We start from the raw sequence: 17,652 nt of genomic DNA, 5'->3' as shown, positions 1-17,652 counted from the left end.
CCGTTGCATTTTCCTCGCCTCTCTGCCCCCCTCCTCCTCCGGGCAAGCGGCGTCGTTTGGGCGGCAGCGCCAGCGGCAACTCGCAGGTTAGGGGTTGGGGGGGCGCAAATTACTTGCCTTGCCCCGGGTTAGGGGGCGCAAATTACTTGCGTTGCCCCGGGTGCTGACAACTCACGCTACGCCGCTGGACTCCACCACACTCCTTGGCAGCAAATTCCACTGTCAAGCAGCTCTTACTGTCAGGAAGTTCTTCCTAATGTTTAGGTGGAATCTTCTTTCTTGTAGTTTGGATCCATTGCTCCGTGTCCGCTTCTCTGGAGCAGCAGAAAACAACCTTTCTCCCTCCTCTATGTGACATCCTTTTATATATTTGAACATGGCTATCATATCACCCCTTAACCTCCTCCTCTCCAGGCTAAACATGCCCAGCTCCCTTAGCCGTTCCTCATAAGGCATCGTTTCCAGGCCTTTGACCATTTTGGTTGCCCTCCTCATTTTGATTCTTCTCACTTTCCTTGTTACAAAATTCCACCTTCAACTACCAAAGAAAAATACTGACTTTGTTCAGTAGCTAGCTCCAAAACCATGACATAGTGATTATATTGGCTAGTGGACAGCAGAAAACGTCACTAAAGGTTTTTTCCCCATGAAAAAATGGGGGGGGAGGGCACATGGTAGAATCATGCCCCCTTCCCTTCCTTGTAGCAACTAGGACTAGGGAAATACATCATCTACCATGGTGTCACTGTGTTCCTCATTGTCCCACCCTCAGAAGCTAGCAGCACATGATATGTGAGGTGCAGGCAGGATGATGCCCAGTGCGATGACACCATGGCATTCACTGCATTTACCTAGAAGTTAGAAGGGGCCGGGGGAACGATACCATGGCTGCATACACACCATATATTTAAAGCTCATTTACAGCACATCAGCTCAAAAAAACAATCCTGAGAACTGTAGTTTGTTAAGGGTGCTGTGAAATGTAGCTTTGCAAGGAGCAAACTACAACTCTCAGTTTTCTTTGGGGTAAATGTGCTTTAAATGTATGAAGTGTATGCAGCCACGGAATTGTGGCAGCTCCATATCTGTTGTAATATCCCTATGTTGTAAAGTCAGTGATGAGGTGAAACTTTGTTATTTGTCTCTCCCCCTCCCCCACCCCATTCACCCCCTGGTTTACATAGCTTTTTTCCATGAAACATATAGTTGTTCTGCCTTGTACTTCTTACAGTGAACAAGATCGTTCTGCTTAAGGTTTGCTGACAGATTGGCAGGAGCCTATAAATCTGAGCCAATGTTTGAAGCCTACGGACCAGCGTCTAAGGTTTCTGTGACCGGGCCAGGAGACCCTGGCAGCAGTTAAGTGTCAGGGCCCTTGAGAGACCTTTTTGGAGTTGGCATCAGAGAAGCATACATGTTTCCTTTCCCTGGCCCTAAGACAATCTTGTCTGTCCAATAAACTGCTGGGCATAGGATGTATGCTTAGAGCATGGTGTATAGACCCAAGTCAGCTCAAGGCTGCATACACACTATAATATGTCACTATGAGGTGATTGGCAGGTGGTTGCCCACTTACTTGTCAGATTTAGCCTGCCAGGGGTGGGGGAGATAAAAGTTGTCTCCCTTTAGCCAGAAAATATTTCTTATCCCTGCTGCACTAGACCTTTCAAGTATATGCTTCCTCCCTCAGACAATTCTGGGCACTTTTGTTTACCCCTCAGAGTTTTACATTCCCAGACACCCTTAATAAACTACACTGCCCAGAACTCTTTGCTGAGGGAAAATAAGCTTCAAATGAACTTTAAAGTTGTATAGTGTGTTCACAGTCTTTTCCCTTGTCAACAAATATTCCCTCAATAATGCACAAAGCATGAAAGACTGTTAGCCGTTCCTGCTCAGTTCCTGTTTGCAATGGTTCAGTCTCCGATATTGAACACACCCTTAAACATGCCTACATTTCCTTGGGTGCCAGGATTAGACCCTATCTTCTGTTCTGAACAGGAGAGAGGGACACAGAGTGTCTCTCTGTGAGTGAGCACAGTAGTAGCTGAGTAATTTAACTTTTTCTCCTTGATGGGGGATGTCTGCACCATTTGTGCTCCTCTCTCTCTTTTTGCTGTTTGGATGTGGCAGCCATTTTGTGTTTTGCCACGCCAGCCATGACAGCCATTTCATACCCTCCAATATTTCTCCGATGAAAATAGGGACATCCTAAGGAAAAGTGGGACGTTCTGGGATCAAATCAGAAACCGGAACGGCTTCTCTAAGTTAGGGACATCTCTGGAAAATAGGGACACTTGAGGGGTCTGCCATTTTGTGCTACTGTATGTCACATTACCCACTGCAGTCCTTTTGTGACTGGGGCCAGTGGCAGTTTATCAAAATACTAAATGTGCCCCCTAAATGTGTTAAAAGAGTCGATGTTTTATTATACTCTCAAAATGCTTTCCTTATTTTTGAGCTCTTCAGGTGGAAAGCCCAAACCAACTGAAATTTACTTTTACTTAATTCTGTATGACAAAACACACCTTAGAATCCTCATATTGTCCATAATCACTGAGAAAATGGAGAAAGTCACTTTTTTCCCCTTTATCAGAAGACTGCTGCTCTCTTTCATGAAAAAGGCTTGAATAGTTAACTGAGTAATTGCTTGGTGGCCAGAAATTCAGTGGGTATGTAGCATGAGGAGAACAGTTGGAATGAATTGACCAGGACGTTTTCTTAGTAGTTCCACCCACTTTGGTGTCAGACTTATTTATTTCAAAGCTGAGGTAAACCTCTGGGGAGGAGAACGGCAGTAACTGCCATTTTGTCCTCTCTAGAAAGCCCAGTTCTGAGGTGTTTTTGAGTTTGGGAAATTCAGAATGGCTGCCACTCTTTACAGAATATGTGGATCATGCCAGGAGCAACTAATTTTCTTCCAAAGATGTAAAGCTAAATACCACTGAAGAAAAAAGCATTGACTGAAGCAGACCTGTTAAAAAATACTGTGTCATGGACCATTGTTCCCTGCAACCCTGTTCCTAATAGTTTTAAACCTAAACTATTAGGAAAGCATTTGTTTTTTAAAAAATAAGACAGTCTTGTAAAAAAAAAACACTTAAAAAAACCATAAAAAACTAAGATGCATTGTTTGAAAGTAGAAGTAAAGGTTTGAGAACTCTCCCAGACAAGTTTATTGAGGGGGGGGGGCAGAGGAGAAGCAAATGAGAGATTAAAACTGCAGCCTTATGCATGTCAATTTCTTACAGATGCAAAACGGGTATTATGTGGCACCTGTAACACTGCCAGTTCCTGCAATCAAAACAGTTAAGAAAGCAGATATGGGGTAAGGCAAACTGATCCCAAGTTGAACTCAGGTGTTATATGCTGACAAGGTCTCACCTCCAACAAAATTTTGTGGAAGTTAACTCCGCTGTTTGAGTTATCTGAAGAAGTGTGCATGCACACGAAAGCTCATACCAAGAACTAACTTAGTTGGTCTTTAAGATGCTACTGGAAGGAACTTTTTTATTTCCGCTGTTTGAATATGCACTGTGTGCCTCACTTGCTTTTGTCAACTCTGAATTGCCCACAAACTTATTGGAGTTAGAAAATTTTCTCTTCCTCTACTCTCGCCATAGCATGAATAATACTGTGTACCAGTTACACAGTCATCTTCATGCAGAACTTGTTTCATCTTAAGGACCTGATTCTGGTTTTTGTGTGTGTGTTTTTACACAGTTCTACTATGTACAGTATCCCACACATTGTTGGTGCTGCTGCTAATTAAATGTTAAATAGTAGCAGTAACGAAATAGAAACTCCATTTGAGAGACCCAGTTCTGTGACACATGTCAAACAGGAAACCTCTGAGGCCTATCAGATAACAAGTTATGGGAATCCTATGCTAACTATGGCTTCCTCTACTCCTGCGGGATCATCTGAAAGGTTTGCTATTACATGCAGGACCTTGACAATCCCAGCAGCAGTATTTTAAGCTATTTTAGGCATAGCCATTCGCACAATAGTTTTGTATGGAGGAATTGTGACTATTTCCCACTGGGATATGGTTTGATAGTGGATATTTGTTGTTATTGGCCTTTATTGGCATAAGTTTAAACAATAAAATCATACCAAGCCATCCAAATGCATTAATAATCCAAACACATACAATATATAAAAGACTAGATAGCCACCACTGAGTAAATCAGGCAACTTTAGATTTAGCTTCAAAAATCTGGGCTAAATACCCTGAAACAATCTTGGTAGTTTCATACTCCACTTGGTAATGGAGTATCATCCCGCAACAAATACTGGATTACAGACTCTTTGTAAATCAATATTTTAAGCTGTGAGGGAGTCACTAGGAGATCTCTGTGAAGGGTGTTGAGAAGAGCGCAATCCAAAATTATGTGATAATAATATATAATAATAATTTATTATTTATACCCTGCCCATCTGGCTGGGCTTCCCCAGCCACTCTGGGCGGCTTTCAACAAAATATTAAAATACAGTAATGCATCAAACATTAAAAGCTTCCCTAAATAGGGCTGCCTCCAGATGTCTTCTAAAAGTCTGGTAGTTGTTGTTCTCTTTGACATCTGGTGGGAGGACGTTCCACAGGGCAGGTGCCACTACCGAGAAGGCCCTCTGCCTGGTTCCCTGCAACTTGGCTTCTCGCAGTGAGGGAACCGCCAGAAGGCCCTCAGCACTGGACCTCAGTGTCCGGGTAGAACGATGGGGGTGAAGATGTATCTGGTGTTGTATCTGGTGTTTTCTTCCTACAGGAGCAGAATCTGTTCTGGAAGGGTTTTGTTGTTGTTGTTTTTTTTAAAAAAAACACCTTCCGAACAAAACAGATGAGGGAAATGCATTTAGACGAGCTAGCATAAAAGCTCTGTGATACAATAGGGTATCTAAATTGTAAAAGTCATTAGGCATTATTCCATGGTGGGTCTGCGATGCTAAGTAAGCAGATGAACCTACAAAAGGCTGGGAGGGGTAGAGTTTTTGGATTTCATGGTCTAGCAGTCTCTGCTTGATGAGAGAGAATACTGTATATGTGATTCATCGGATAGAATCCCTATTTGCCTGAGTTTGAGGATAAAATCAGAAACCCATATAAAATTATGGGTATTTGAAAGTCATAATCCAGTCCCTATATTCTAAGAGATCCTGACCTAACTCTGCCCACATAGCCAGATAGGAGACACATTTTGGGGCTCCTAGAATTTTTGGCATTGAATTTGAAATGCAATCAATCCTGTAAATAAGTGTTCCCATTGAACTGCGTCCATTATTATTGCTTAATTTTGCTATTCAGCGCTGTAAAAGAAAATCTACAGGATGGACTGCGAGCAGATGCTATATAACCAATGCATTAATGGAAGCTATAGTGAAATTCATAGGAGTCAAACAGAGAAGGGCTTCTGTGGTGACCATAAGATTTGAGTAGGTTCATATGGGGTGGTTATTCAATTCCAATCCCCATCATGACCAACAGTTAAGAATGATGGGAGTTGTAGCCCAACAACATCTGGAGGGTGAAGGTTCACCACCCCTTGCTTAGGTCATGTATTCTAAACCTACTGCCCCTCACTACTCTTGGAATTGCCCTTTGCTCAGTTTAACCTTTCTGAAAGATTTTATAAGGAATCTTACATTTGTCAGAACTCAGCACTTTTCTTTACTGAATCATCCTAAAGCACATAATTAAGGAGGCAGCAGGCAGGAATCTTCCAAGTTCCCTTAGTATACTGCATTTTGCAGGCATCCACTTAAAAGTACCTCTAGGGGAAATGGTGAGCCCACCTTTATTTAGGTACAGTCCATCGAGTGGTTGCTATTTTGGGGGATGCAGTCACTTGGGATTCTTAGACAGTGAGTTAGTTTCACTCTGTATCTTGTGACCCTGAAGCTGGAGTGAGGAGTTTGCTGTCACAATTTCCTTAAAATCAGCAGGAAGGGGAACAGCTGGTTTCCTTTTAGTACTCTTTTTTGTGACACAACATAGACGCCACCTAAGCATGTCACAAAGTTTGTGCATGTATGTGTGCACACGTAGGAATATACTCTGCTGAAAACCTTAACTGGTAATGTGCAGCAGGTGAACACAATCTCCATCCCCTCTCTGTTGTGTACAACAACATGCAAAACGCAACATGAAACACAGCAGGGGCAGGGGGTGGAATGCCCTTGCTGCATTTTAAGCTGCAAATTAGTTCATAGCCTAAATGTTTTGCCTGTTGTTTAAGAGGAGTTCTGAGCCTTGCCAATTTTTATTCTATGCAATGGATGTTTTGTGTTGCCTTATAACAGTCGTTTAAATTTCTAAAAGTGCCCCTGGGGCCAAAAAAACTGGGGACCCCTACATTGAGATAGCACAATCAAGAATCAAAGGTTAACAGGCTGCAAGTCTATAGTGCCACATCCTGACTGACTACACAACTGACTGACTGACTGACTGACTGACTACACAACTCATGTATATGCTGTGTTAATGTATCCCGAGCATATTCAAAGCTGCTAATTAAGTCATTTATTTATTTAAAATCTTTTATACCCTGGCCTAAACTTCCATGGCACCCAATAGTTAACCGATCACCCTAATTAAAACAACTTGAATTAAAAATTAGAATCCTCTGAAATTCTGTAGGCTGGGTTTGAGGTGATTCTGGAGGCAAGCGTATTAAGTTAGGTGCAAAAAATGGGTGTGAACTACCTTGTTTTTAATTGAGTCTCAGAGAAAACCCATACTCTTAGGGGAAAACCCCAACCACAATTCCTGTTGGTTGGTCCACACCCATTGCTAAGCTATAGCTGATTAATGCATTGCACCAACTACTTATACCAAATAAGTATAAGCCCACTACAGTTCATATATCAAACGCTGACAACAGCCTGTATTGCTGCAGAGTAACCAGAGATGATGTAGCTGTCATGGAATCATATATCTTTGGTCAAACATACGGAGACATATTAATTTACAACTTAAAGCTTGGGGTCGGGACAGTCCATACCCTCCATACGTCTCAGCCAAGCACACTCTGCTCCTTTGGCACACTTTTTGTGGGTGCTGAGATTAGAATTCTGCCATGTTCTCACATCTGCTATGGCAATATTGACTATTAGTATATTTTAGCAGCTGGCATGTGATGCAAATCAGCTTCTCACATATCTGCCACACATTAGTTATGTGCTCTGAGTTGGCGGTACTTTGGGCAGCACATTCGGCACTCATCTGCTAACTTGCAGAATGCTGATTTAAAGGTTTTTGGTTCCTCTTACATAAATGAGACTGAGAAGTCAGACCACTGGTCCGTCTAGCTTAGTACTGTCCACACTGACGAACAGTGACTTTCCAGAGTTTCAGCAGAATAATTTCCCAGTCCTACCTGGGGGTGCCATGGCATAAACCTGAGACTTTCTGCATTTGAAGCAGATGCTCTATCACTGAACTACAGCCCTTCACAGTATTTTCCCTGTTAGTATGGTTTTCATTATTTGTACCTAGGCATATACAATACAAAATGCACATCCTTATGCACATTATTATTCTGATTTCTCAATCTGGTAACAAAGTCATTGGGGAGGAATTGGAAAAGCAAATATTTAATAGAATTTTCTGGTCACAAACCGTATTCTTTCACTCAATCTGTGATTTCTTTTGTTAGCATCCTAGGAGTATGGTGGGGGGCATGTGCTTTTGGCCAAGAATATCACTGCAGAGTTCAACATAAATAGAGAGATGTTTTTAAAAGCCTATCAGTTTTCCACAATGTCAGGCAAAGCACTTAGCTAAGTTATGTGTGCCAATATCATCTTTCCCATGGCTGGCTTGGCATTAAACATTAGGAATAAAGGATAATTTTAGCAAATGTCACATAATTTAGAGAAACATCCCTTGACCCAGGATTATGCTATTCTCTCTCTCTCTAACTTGGCAGGATCTACAATGAGGTTTTCAGAAAAGGTGGACAGTAATTGACTACTGATGTCCAAAGTATTAAGAAATCAGGACATAGTAGGTTTTTTTTATTTAGACTGAAAGAACAAACATGATAGTCCTAGCTGGGGAGGGTGGGGATCTTGGTTTTCTTTAGTAAAAGATCCACTGATTTCATCAGGGTCACAATCCACTGAGAAGTTCTCTCATTCATTTCAACTGGATCTTGAGCAGCAGAACTTCATAGGAAACTGCTTTATACTGAGTCAGACCATTAGGTCATCCAGCACAATATTGTCTACATTGACTGGCAGTGACTCTCCGGGACTTCAGACAGGAGTCTCTACCAGCCCTATCTGGAAATGCCAGGAATTGAACCTGCAACCTTCTGCATGTAAAGCAGATGCTCTTCCTACTGAGCTATGGTCCTTCCCAATGAATTAAGCTCTGGATCCACCAAGTACATGTGTGACTTTCCAGAAAACAGGGCATGTATCAAATAGATGTAAAATTTCTATACTTTCCTGTTGTTTCTCAGTGACTCATTCTGATTCTATTTCTAACAACACTGAGTTCATGATTAAAGGGACAGATTATGCTTCTTAAAAAAATGAGTTTTGTTATGTGGTTGAAATTGTTTTACTATATTTATTGCTATGCAATGTAACTATAAACACACAGTTATGTTGCATTGCAATAAATATATTAAAACAATTTCGTTCACAATACAAAAGACATGAAAAAGCATAATCTTTCTAATAGTAAGCACAGCACCACAATTCTGACAGAAATGGAACCCAAATGACCCCACACCCGGAAAGCAAGTGGGAAGTATCAGCATACTTAGGGAAATCCCAAGATTTAGAGAAGTATAAGAAATCTAAAAACAGCAACACCAAAAGGGGCACCTCCCACCTCAAAATTGCCCAAAAAGTGCTTGGTGGTCACCAAGAGATACTTAATGTTGATGCCAATTCGAAAAGAAAATATTCCTGCATGTGACACTGACCCTTGAGATATTCCAATAAAGTATTCCTTACCATCCTGCTGCCAGAGAACTTTATGGTGATGTATGAGTGGATATTTTCTGTAGTGCCACCCTAATTCTGAGATACCCTCACTCACCCTAATTCTGGGATACCCTCTCTCACAGAAATTCACTTGATATCCACACTAGTGGCATTCAGACGCCAGGTAGAAATCTAACCATTTATTCTGGTTTTCGGCCTGTTATTTTATATTTTTGTTATGTGTTTTTTTAAACTATGTTTTCTCTTTAAACTGAGATACCGTGTTTTTTTAAATTAATTTTATTATGGCCCATCCAGCGATCCAAGTATATAGGGTGGGCTACAAATAGCCTCTATCTATCTATCTATCATCTATCTATCTATCTATCTAATCTATTGACATACAGGCTTTCCCAGGGCAGATATATCCATACCAAATTGCCAAGTCCTGCCCTGATGGCACCACTGGTAATATGTTCTTAATTAAATGACTTCCTGATCCATTGCAAGGGATGGTGATGGCCCAAGGAAGATGGAGACCAGTAGAGCCTGGATTTTGGAATGGGCAGGAAGCTTAGGCAAGACAAGGTCAGGACCTTGGATAAGGACCAAGGTGCTGGTTCAGGACCATGGTTAGCAGTTCTGCAGCTGATAAGTAGTCAGGATGAAAGCCCTGCCTCCCAAATATTGTACTGCTCCTGGCCAGTTGCTCCTGGCTGGTGCCTTTTTTGTAGCTGTTGGCTTCTTTTAGGCAATGGGTTTTCAAGCTGCAGGGGCTTTTGCAGGAAAGGTTCCACAGGTATTTCCTGAGCTGCCTAAGGGTTTATGGTCTGGTCATGAGAGTCCAGGGGCAGAGATGTATCTTCAGATTTCAGGGAATGAAATACAGGCTCGAGTGATAGCAGAACAACATTGGTAAAACTGGAGTGAATCCCTCTCTCCTTCTGGGAAACTTTTGTAAGATCACTGTTTCTTAGGATTCCTGGTCCTGAGCCATAACAACTGGGAACAGGGAACTTCTTCACCCTCTTTTTTGAGTTCATGTGCCAGATGTTCAGGAATACAACTCCAGATCAGCTGGTTCAGATATACCAATTGGAAAGCGCTACCAAAAACTTTGTGCAGTTGCCTGCAGATGGCACCCAGTCTCCCCTGTTTATCCAGCTGATACTCTTAAAATAATACTGCTGCAGCAACTCCAAATGGATTGTTGAGCTTATCATAACAAACCAATGACCACACCATGCACAAATGCCACCCAGCCTCATTTGGGCTTATCGTGGGCTTGTATTGTTATGGTTCCAGACTGCTAATACCCTTAAGCCTCAGGCTCTAACTTGAGCAGGATGGGTTTATTTTGGGAAGAAGAATCTTTCCCATAGATGAGTGCCTATAATTCCAACAAAAGTCCTTTTTAAAAAAGCAGATATACTGTACTGAATTGTTTAGTCTAAAATTAAAAGAGTGTCACTCCCATGACTTACAAAAGAAGACATTGTAAAATCACTTGTCAGCAGTGAGAAAGATTGCAGCATCACCCAGAGATAGGATGGCCAGGGTAAAAAAGAGAGAGAGAGAGCTCAGGGCTCCTGTATCTTTAATAATTGTGTTGAAGAGAGAATGTCCTGCTTGACAAGCTATGCCAGCTGAAATTCCCTCTTCTACACAACTCTTAAAGGTGCAGCAGCTCTGAACTCATTTCATCTGGTCACCCTACTGTCAACAAAATTCCGGCTGTGTATGTCATTCTGCTATGCCCGTAGAATTGCTGCCCTAGATGCATGGACCAATTAACTGTTCTCTCACCCCCATGAAGTAGAATGTTACCCCACTTCTTTTCAGGCAAACCTATAACTATCGAAGGCAGACCTAGTTAAGTTTGGTATAACCATCCCACTTTCTTTTCCCTCCTGTTTTCATTATTCCCGTGGTGAACATGAGAAGGGCCATAGCTCAGTGGAAGGACACCTGTTTTTCCTGCTGAAGGTTCAGTCCTTGACATTTCCAGGTAAGATTGGAAAAGATCCGTGTCAGCTCTAGCCTGCTAGGACTGTTAGGATTTGTAGTCAAAAATATTGGAAATGCACCAGGTCAATGAAAGCTGAGCTAAAAACAGTAACTTAAAAAAACTGCATCCAAATAAATCTGATCAACAGAAGTGTTTTTTTAAAAATTGGGTTCTTGTATAAACTGTCAAGGAATTTTGTCAGCTCTTCCCAACTTGAACAGCTCTGTCTTCCCTGCATGGTCAAAACATTGCCACATTTAAAGTTACAGGGGTGACCAGATATCTCTCATTCCTGCTCAATGCTCTGCCACTCCTTCTAGCTAAACCAGCTGTCGGCCCCTGTGGCGAGTGCTCCCATGTGCAAAGATCCACTGTGAGAAATGAAATCCTAGGACTGTTACAAGACACTCCTTCCTGACATGTGCTACTTGTATAGTAAGTTCACTGTTTGGGTGGCTGTCAGGCAGGAAGTATAACCATTGAATGGTGTTTATCTGCCAAACATATGCCATCCATTAAGTGAGATGATGTCAAGCTTATTTGTACTGAAAGAAAACAAAGATCAAGGTTGTAGTTTTTCCCATCCATAACATTTTGTATCCTTAGTATGTCTTATTTCTATGGTTGCAAATAGGGATGGAATTTTCCAAAAGGCTCACTTTGCGTGGATTTCCCCCCCAATGTCCATCTTGCTCCTTGATCTCAGTTAGAAATCATTTATTTTTTACAGGTTTCACCAAAAATAGAAATAATTATTAATTGCACCATTATATTCATCATTATGCACATTATAATATGTACAATGTTACATTTTACCAGGTCTGTGAATGTTTAAGAAAAAATTATCGCTGCTGTTGTTCTTATTTCTGTAATATTACATATATGTTACATGTGTATAAACTCCAATATTCCTAAAGCAACCAGCACATAAATTGATAGAACAATACATGTAACTGTATAAAAATACTCATGTCTTAATACTTGCAAAATCATGCTGCAAAAATACAGTTCCACACGAGGCCTGACTTTTATAATATACATTTTCACATAATTTTGTATATGATTAGGTGGGCTTTAAAAATAATATGATATGACAAATATACAAGCACCTCAAGCATAAGCAGATACTCGATGCAGGAGGTCGTCCAGTGCAGGCAAAGGTTGATTGGGTTGCAAGCCCTAAATTCCATGTATAAATCCATTTAAAATGGATTCCTCCTCCATCCCTAGTTGTAAACATTGGCTTAGATCTGAAAGGGCTGTTGCACAAGTGGAAAGCACTTCCATCCACACATAGTAAGGACACTGAATTTTGCTAGTACCTCCTTTGCCTTCACAGAATATGCTCTTGAGGACTGGGGGGCACAGCAAGGAGTGTTGTCCCCAGCACCTGCGATTGTCATGGATTGGATGGGTGCAGAGGAGTGGTAGGAGTCCCCAAGGAAGCCCCCAAGGGAACAAAGCTCAGAGTCTTTCAGGATTGCAAGCCAGAAAATTAATGAAAAAGAACTAGGTTTATTTATTTATTTTAATTTTGTGGTTTTTAACTCTCTTCGAGGTGTTATTAACTCTCTTCGAGGTGTGCATCCGGTACAATCCTATGTATATTTGCTCTGTGATAAGTCACACAGCAGTGGGACTTACTCCCAAGTAAATGGGCATAAGATTGCAATGTTTGTACCCCCCCACCCTTTTTGTAAGAACATATCCAAAGGCTAAAGGCTAAAGTACTGTGGTTTCAAAAGAAAGCTACGCAGGCCAGCATACTAATTGGGGTGGATGAAGTGTGGCTTAGGGTTTGCTATAAATTTAGCAACCAACCTAACAGGATTGGGCCATAAGTAACTTAGCTCACAGCTTAGTTAGCAGCCATTTTGTAATAAAAGCATGCTCGATAGCTGAAAAGAACTGTGCAGAGTTTCAAAAGAATATCCACAGAGGCCAGAAATATCAAAAGATTAATTGGGGCAGAGTCCATATCTGGTAGCTTAGGAAAGCCAATGCTCGGTCAATGAGGTGCCAGAGAAGGGATCTTATGATGGGATAGAAGACCCTAAAGGGGATAAAGAAGGATTGCTTATGAACCTGGTCTCTTTATATTACAAGGGTAAAATGCAAGGTCACATGCTAAATTAGGGAAGGAAGCATATCAAGTTGGATACTTTTGATCCACAGAATGTCTAGCATGTTGCATGGATTTGCCTGCACATAAAAACCAGAGACTTGGGGAATTAAAGCATGTTAATTACACTTACTAATTGTGGGTGAAGGCAGGCACTGTGTGTGATAATAATAATAATTTATTATTTATACCCCGCCCATCTGGCTGGGTTTCCCTAGCCACTCTGGGTAGCTTTCAACAGAATAAAACTTCAAACATTAAAATTTTCCCTAAACAGGGCTGCCTTCAGATGTCTTCTTAAAGTCGGATAGTTGTTTATTTCTTTGACATCTGATGGGAGGGCATTCCACAGGGAGGGTGCCACTACTGAGAAGGCCCTCTGCCTGGTTCCCTGTAACCTCACTTCTTGCAGTGAGGGAACCGCCAGAAGGCCCTCAGCACTGGACCTCATTGTCCAGGGTGAACGATGGGGGTGAAGACGCTCCTTCAGGTATACTGGGCCGAGGCCGTTTAGGGCTTTAAAGGTCAGTGTGACTGGAAATGGCTTGAGCACGCATTTTATTTCCTCAAAGGACACATCTTAGAATGGATGCTTAAATTGCTTCCACCACACTTAAAATATTAGCCCACTTCGCACATGCATTGAGCCACTGTGGTGTAGTGGTTAGTGTCAGACTAGGACCTGGGAGACCAGAATTCAGTTCCCTACTCAGCCATGAAGCTCACTGGGTGTGCTTTGGCCAGTCACTGCCTCTCAGCCTAATCTACTTGACAGGATTGTTTGGGGGATTAAATGAGGAGAGGGAGAACCATGTGAGCCACCTTGAGCTCCTGGAGAAAAAGGTGGGGTGTAAATGCAATGAGTAATAACAATAGCACATGGAATGAGGCTGTGGGGGCCCTACCTCTGGCTCTTTCCCAAGGCCAGAGGGAGCCACTGGTTTTGCCTGACACCCACATGTTCGGTATGGATGTCTGCAAGGAAAAGCCGATACACAAAGACCTACACAATTGTCATTCCAGAGCAGAGGGAAGTCTCCTTGGGTGAAGGTCAATACACATAGGCTTTCCATTGCAGACGTCTATTCCTAATGCATGGGTGTCATGGGGCCAGTTGAACCACACAACCTCAGGGACAGAGATGCACCCTAACAACTCTGTTCTCTGTGTAATTCCACTTCACTGGATTCATGTGAAAGGGAATATAATGCCTGCCTTTGTGCTCTGGAAAGTAGGCTAGCATTATTATTGAAGCTGAGTTATGGGCCCTGTCTGCACTACATGTTTAAAGTAATATTACAACACTTCAAATAGTCTTGATTTCACCCAAAGAATCATGGGAACTGTAGTTAAGGGTGCTGAGAGCTCTAGGGAGACCCCCTAGTTCCCTCACAAAGCTACAGTCCCCAGACATTGCAGGGAAGAGGGATTGACTGTTAAACCCCTCTATAAATTGTAACTTTTCGAGAAGAGGGGTCTCTTAACAACTCTCAGCAAACTACAGTTTTCAGGATTTTGGGGGGAAAGCCATGACTATTTAAATTGGCATATTACTGTTTTAAACGTATGGTGCAGAGGGAGCCACAGCGAATTCTCTAAGGATTCCAAACAAATTCAGACTCAGCTGTGATTTGAACCAGGGCTCTTCAGTTCATCATTCATGCTCCTATACCAGCTGATATTCAAGTGAGCTGCAATGGGAAAAACCCCAAAAGGATTGGTTCAGTCATTAGGCAGAGTAGGCAGCTGCCCCTCAGGCAGCTGAAATAAGGGTGCCAGCAAATTAAGCTTTTATTATTGTTTGTTTTTACTTCTAGGGATGGAGAGAGGTACTTGTGGCATTTTCTGACTTAGGTGCCAAAATAACTTGGCTGGTTTTGGGCACTGTGGATCTTGACTTCAAAGGGTGGGGTGGGGACATCATTTTGCTGCTGTCTCAGGCATAAAAATGTATTGGGCTGACCCTGATCCAGTTTATAAGCATAATCTGCTTGCAGACATGCATATCAATCAAGGAGCTGCTGTGTTTTTCTGCTTCAGCCTGGCTTCTCTCTGCCCCCAGTCAAGCGCAACAGCAAAATGGATAGACATTCCTGCTGGCCAATGAACTGAATGATGATTGGCCATTTGTCCTGCCCCTTCCCCAGGCACCAGGGAGGCTATTGGCCTTTTGTAGGGGCAGGGGGAATTGAACACTGTATGCACATGCATTTGATTAAATGAAGAAGAATCAGTTTTCAATATGTTGAAAAATTGCTTAGGGGAGTAAGGGAGAAGTTCCCAAGCAATTTATGCCCACCAGTCTTCAAACAATCTGTGCTGTCCCCTCAATAGGGAAGAAAAACATCCTTTGGAACAAGAAGAACTGACTGTGTTTCCACCATGGGCCCACTACAAAAATTATGTACTTCACTCTAGAGCAGGGATGGGGAATCTGTAGCCCTCCAGATTTGCTGAAACCTAACTCCCATTAGTGCCAGCCAGCAGGGCCAAGGGTCAGGGATGATATAGACCAACAGCACCTGGAGTGCCACAGGTTCCCCATCTGAATCCATAGTATTTCTTCACACCATGCATATGTCACTTACAGAATTTATTGCTATCGCATGTAGGGATAGCCACAGGCTTGAAAAAACAAACAGGGCAAATTCACAGGGAAGTCACTGGTCATTAACTTAGGGTGGTGAAGACTGATGGTAGTATATGTCCAACTGCAAGGTGCTGTGGATAAATATAAGAGATGTTTAGAATCATGACAGTTTGCTTTCACTGAATCCACCAAGGCAACTGTGTTCTGTGTCAGCCCGTACCATAAACATGAGCCAACACAGTATAGTGTGTTGGTGGAAATCAGGCCTAATTAGCCATGACAGGCCTCTCTATTTGGCATGCAAGACTGATTTGGCCATGCATTGACAATCAGGATTGTTGGAGCTAGCAAAGTGCGAAAATGGACCACCTGATATCACTGGGATGGATGCCAGGTGATTGCTAGGTGGGCATCCACCTGTTAAACTGGGCCCAGTGGGAAGATAAGGATCTGGCCCACTGGCCAAATCCAGTTCCCCAGCCCTGGTATACAAATACGGTCCTCTCAGTGGCGGCACCTATACTGTGGAATTCCTTTCTGAGTCATAGCCAGCAGGCACCATCTATTTAGTATTTTAAGGATGTTTTATAAGCTCATCTGGTTTGTTGGAGAGCCAGCTGCTAGGGTTTTTGTTAGTGTCTGGGTTTTTGTTTTTTCTGATTGGGCTTATTTAAAAATGATGGTTGTATTGGAATTTAAATTGTCGGTTATTGACGTAGTGGTATATTTGCTACTACACGAGCCTCATTGAGAAGGTGGTGTCTGGAAAGGCAGCTTAGAAGTATTAGCAGCTTTGAAATAAACAGATGCTCCAGCCTCTCCAACTATTAGCTCTGAAGAGCACCCTCCCATTAGCATCAGTGGGAACTTGGGAGCTTCTTCAACACGGATAGCAGCCACCACAAGGTGTGGGCTTTTGTTCAGACTGTGGCAGTGTTAACCTCTTCCCCAGGTGTTGATGAAAATGCTGCCCACTAAGCAGAGCATTAACTTTTTTTATGTAACCAAGCAGGTTTAGCCCACAGCCTGTCAGGGGCTAATGGGAGTTGTAGTCCAAAAACATCTGGAGGTCACCAAGTTGGTGAGTTTTGCAGTGAAGCAGGAAGGCTAGCAAAGCTCATGTTTTATTGCAAAGGTGACATAAACAAAGCTATGTGAGTGAGCTTAGCATTACTGAGGGACTGTTATTAGAAATTATCCGGATGCTATCTGCATTCCTACCCTTTTGCTTCCTGGGACAGCAGGGATAAGGAGTGCTGCACAAACAAGATATCCCTTGCCAGAGGACAAAAGAGAAGTTTCTCAGCAGTGACCTTTACACTCGGGCATGAGAATCCTCCCAGTGATACATACAGTGATACATTTTGAAGTGCAGGAGCTCCTTGTGACACAGTCCACATAGCCACTACCCTGAGGAGGGTCCAAAAATGCAGACAGCAGAGTTGATCCATCATACACACATGTACACACACACACAGCAAATAGCAGTGTTGTTGTTGTTTTTTAAAAAAATGCTCAGTCCATTAGGATCAGTATGACTGCAACACTATGCATAGTTTCCTGGGAGTAAGCTTCATTGAACTTGGTAGTGCTTACTTTTGACTGCATGTGTTCAGCTTATAAAACACACTGAACTTTAACTAAAGATACTGAGCCAGCCGAATGGAAATTTTAGCTCTGAATTAGAAATCCAGTCAATCCAGTAAAGAAGTGTTCCCATTTAAGCCACTAGCATAAATAAAAGTATCTCTCTTCTCTGCTTGATTATTTCCCTCGTTTGGGACTTCCGGGGTGGCGCCATCGGCAATGGCAGACTCCCTCTGAACTGGAGGGACTAGCTCTGCGTGAAACGGGTCTTTTCCGCTACGGCGAAGCGGGGACCCAGCTAAAAATCACAAGCGGATGAAGCCTGTGACCATGGGACTCGGCGGGCACCCTTAGTCTGGCAATGGGCCGTGAGATGTTTGGAGCTGTGGGGGCTCTCAATTTCGGAGG

The 17,652-nt window shown here is 42.5% G+C and overlaps 1 long non-coding RNA gene across 3 annotated transcripts; it reads left to right on the top strand.

Moving 5' to 3' along the window:
- Positions 1 to 497: 497 nt before the first annotated feature.
- On the top strand, positions 498 to 15,283 carry LOC309542114. Of its 3 annotated transcripts, none has more exons than XR_014224081.1 (3): positions 498 to 1,358; positions 3,252 to 3,328; positions 15,108 to 15,283. It is a non-coding gene; the product is annotated as an uncharacterized lncRNA (long non-coding RNA). The 3 variants fall into 3 exon arrangements; XR_014224082.1 differs by lacking the exon at positions 498 to 1,358 and adding an exon at positions 1,574 to 2,027; XR_014224083.1 differs by lacking the exon at positions 498 to 1,358 and adding an exon at positions 2,427 to 2,672.
- Positions 15,284 to 17,652: the final 2,369 nt, after the last annotated feature.

The sequence above is a fragment of the Podarcis vaucheri genome, assembly GCF_965113315.1.
Source record: "Podarcis vaucheri genome assembly, chromosome: 10".
Classification (NCBI taxonomy): Eukaryota; Metazoa; Chordata; class Lepidosauria; order Squamata; family Lacertidae; genus Podarcis; species Podarcis vaucheri.
The sequence above is the reverse complement of the archived record's forward strand: the minus strand, read 5'-3'. Positions and strand labels throughout refer to the sequence as shown.